The sequence below is a fragment of the Leopardus geoffroyi genome, chromosome A2, assembly GCF_018350155.1.
Source record: "Leopardus geoffroyi isolate Oge1 chromosome A2, O.geoffroyi_Oge1_pat1.0, whole genome shotgun sequence".
Lineage (NCBI taxonomy): Eukaryota > Metazoa > Chordata > Mammalia > Carnivora > Felidae > Leopardus > Leopardus geoffroyi.
Genome location: NC_059331.1, coordinates 36,801,285 through 36,805,498, shown reverse-complemented (window position 1 = coordinate 36,805,498; position 4,214 = coordinate 36,801,285).

Genomic DNA, 4,214 nt, shown 5'->3' with positions numbered 1-4,214 from the left:
TTCACTCCAACTTATTTTTTTTTTATGTGTCATTTAGAGTGGTCTTAGACAAAGTAAATTTAATACCCATCAATATTCAGCCTTTTTTTCTTTTCTTTTCTTTTTTCTTTTTTTTTTTTTTTTTTGTAAATGTGCTGTCTGGATCCCTTCAGGTGTGCCCTGGGTATACATATTCTGAACTACAAGAGGTGACATATTTGTCCTAGAAAACATGCATTGCAACATGCGTGGTAAAGAGAGACAATCCATACTACCTGCATTGTAATTCTCCACTGTGTCCTTTGTGCTGTTTAGTGTCTAGTCAGAGGACGTGGCATTGCAACTCTTAAAGAAGTCCATTCTTTTTCTGTATCCAAGACTGAATGTGATGGAAGGAAAGAGGCTGCTTGAGGGATACAGGAGGCGGAGACCAATGCCTGGAAATCCAGAGACGCAGAACCCTCCGAGGAGAGGTAAGAGGCACGTGGTGATGTGCAGCAGCCTAATTTCTGCGGCAAAGCCTTTTCCTGTGGGTGATCATCGTGTGTCCTGGATAGAACCACAATTAATACCTAAGGACAGCAGGTTTTCTAAAGGGGTGACAGGAGGGTGTTCTCCTCTGATGCCCCAGGCAGCAGAGCACCTGTCCCTGTGACTGGTGGAGCTCAGGACCCTCCCCTGACTGCAGACCCTCCCACCTCCTCCAGCATCCCCTAGCTAAAGAGAGGAGCCTGGAGGGGATGACGGGACATGGGCCTTAGCTTTCTTCCCACCTTGACACAATGTGAAGACTTTATTTTGGTTTTATTTGAGGAGAAGTTCATTTTGTTACTATTTTTAATGTTGTCATTTTTATTTTAATTTTTCTTGAACCATAGCCCTACGTTCGTAAATTCAGGCTCCATATAGCTTCGTCCTCTGATGTTATCAGGGCAACTCTGTGGCTTCACTGCTAAATACCCATCGTTTTCCTTTTCTCGTTTGTATATTAGTGTAAGTACATTTCTATTCAGATATAGTTATATAATAACTTCCCATGTAGAAGGCAGCTTATAGATAAGCGAAAAGACTGAACAATCCACCTGGAGTCTGAAGAAACATACCCAGGTTGAGCATTCCCTGATGATATACCCGGATCAGTATTCTCCATTTACCTTTTAAGCTCATTTATTTTGAGAGAGAGAGAGAGAGAGAGAGAGAGAGAGAGAGAGAGAGAGTATGTGTCTGGGAGGAGCAGAGAGAGAGGCGGGGAGAGAGAATCCCAACACTGTCAGGGTGGAGTTGGATGCAGGGCTCCAACTCACAAGCTGTGAGATCATGACCTGAGCCAAAATCAAGAGTCAGATGATTAACTGACTGAGCCACCCAGGCGTCCTCATTTTTATTCTTAATCTGTAATGAAATGGTGATTTCCCATAATGTATACTGAGAAACCTCTGTTTAAGTGATGACTTCTGGATTGCTACTTGAACCTGACCTGTCCACAGTTATTGGATTAATTGCGAAAAACATGAACTAGGGCACCGTGAGCTCTTTATCAAGGTGAGGGGATGGCTCTCCCCCTTATCCTTGGGGGTCACCTGAGGCATGTGGGATACCCTCTGCCTCTGGCCACAGAACTGTGTGTAGGGAACAGTTTAAGATATTGGAGGAATGAGGTGAGGGCTTCTTTTAATTCCACACAATCCACTAAAGTAGAATAAACCTCTATCCCTTCTAGGGTCCTTAGCGGGTCCAGAAACTGGTGCAACTTCTGTGAGTTACAGCAGCTCTGACTGTACGAAGAATGCAGACAAGGACAAGGTAAATCCTGGGACCATTCTCAGCTGTAACACTTTCGGGAAACCCTCATGTGTCTGTACAGCACGCTCTCCTGGCCTAGTCTCGTTTTGTGTGTTATGCTATATGTCTGCTTGTTATTTGTTTTCCAAATGCACACTCTTAACCTAGGAGCCTACAAGCTTCTCTACTCTCAGCCTGTCATCTTTTTGTGGTAAGTTTAGAAGCCCAAAGGGCTTAGAGGCTGAGTACCTTAAGACTTTACCATGTGTTTCTGGAAATAACGAGAGGAGGATGACCCCACATTCCAAACAGAAGTCTCCTGGCCTGGGTCACCCCTTCCAGACCTCAACTCTGTGGGAACAGTGTGGCTGCTGTGTCTTCCTTTCTTGATTCTGGCTAGGAGATTAACTTGCTAGAAAGTCTACCACATTGTTTAAAACTGAAAAATGAGAAACCCCATTATTACTCCAACTTTTTATTTTGTGCCCTGTGCAATTTAAAATTATTTTTTAATATTTATTTATTTCTGAGACAGAGAGACAGAGCATGAGTGGGGAAGGGGCAGAGAGAGAAGGAGACAGAGAATCAGAAGCAGGCTCCAGGCTCTAACCTATCAGCACAGAGCCCGACGCGGGGCTTGAACTCACAAACCGTGAGATCATGACCTGAGCTGAAGTCGGTCACTCAACCAACTGAGCCACCCAGGCGTCCTTGTGCCCTGTGCAATTTAGAGTGGTCTTAGACAAAGTCATTATCATCACTCATCACCTTCCCGTCTTTGTTGGTAAATGAGTTGTCTGGAATCCTTCCAGCTATACCTTAGGTAAAAATAATCTGAACATTGTTCATATGAGCAGTTTCTGGTTGTGTCCCCAGTCACTGTTAGAGCTGATATAGTCTCATGACACATCCCAGGAGTTTTATACCCGAAATCAAAACACACTTGAATTAATTCTGTTATGTGAATTTTTACCTCTTGTTTTCTGTAGGACTTACTCTGTGTCCTGTAGTATGCTTAAAATCAGAATTCCCTATGAATTAAGATGAACACATCTGAGCTTTGGAGACATTCACCACAAGTCCCTTGTTCCTCACAGAAGACTCCTATTCCCCTGCGAGATCCCAGGCATCCTCCACTCCCCAGAGGTCTCAGAGGCCTTTGACAACACTTCAAGAGGAAAGAGTCTTTTCAGGGAGAGGAGCAGAGGAGACAAAGTGAGGGTCTGGCTGCAGAACTTTTCGCCAGGAGTGGCTGTGATTCCACGGGCAGAATATGAGCCATTTATTTGCACTCAATTTGTTGTGTTCCTAATATACCAAAAACAGAGCATCAGGAGTCACTGCAGAGGAGGCATGCAGGGTGAACTGGGACATAGATGCCTGCCTGTCTGGAGAATGCTACTTCATTACTATGTAATTACTTCTGTTAACCCTCTAGGACAGGACCCTTGCCATTTTACTTCCGCAGACATGGGCAGTGATGTGTGGTGACAGCAGTTCCACCTCTTGCATCTACCACCCCAAGCTGTAGGTGGCATCCAGTGGCAGAGACAGAGTTTTCAGGTACTGATGCTACTCTCTTGGATCCTGGTGGCAGAGAAGGTGGCAGGTGCTGGCACGTTCTTCTCTGGGTTACAGCTGCTTTTGGTATTGGTTCTCTTGTCTGGCATAGGCACATAGCTGTTACTTCTGTTCTGCAGGACAGTGTGGATCCATGGGGACCTCCTCCGTTAACTGGAAGAATCTGCAGACAAGGACCCTAGATGCGCCCCCATGGGCTATTTGGCACATCCACCTCCTGAACCTTGGTGGCCCTGGGGCCACCCTGAACCCTCCACCAGCAACACTTGGTAAGATCATCTGAGTGGTATGAGTTGACTTGTAAAGCACACTCATCTTTGTTGGTGTTAGGTCTTTGGCCAAGGTGCAGAGGTGGTACCACAGACCATTATGATGCAAGGGAAATGTGTCTGCCGCCATTACCACATTCCTCGTGTTTCACGATCGACATATCATGTGTCTGTCATTTCCTCCACTCTGTGTTGGCACAGGTGTCTCTTGTGGAGAAGGAATGGGGCTGTATGCAGAAAAGCAGACATAGCGGTTCAGCAGAAATGCCCTGTCCGCGTGCTGTGCTCTGTGAGGCATGAGGCACAGCCTAATGTATATCCATCTACCCGAGCCCCAGCCATCCATCATTGTTTGATGAGTGATGAAAACATCTGAATCAAGGCTTTTACAGGTCTTCGTCAGGGTTTACAGGATGGGTCTTCCACTTCTTGGGGATCACCTGAGGGATGAGGTACACCCTCTGCATGTGATTTGTGATCTGACTGGAGCAAAGAGTTTAAGTTGTGTGAGGAATGTGAGGAGGGTTTTTTTGTTTTGTTTTGTTTTGTTTTGTTTGTTTTGTTTTGTTTTCTTTGTTTTGTTTATAATCCCTCACAGTCTAC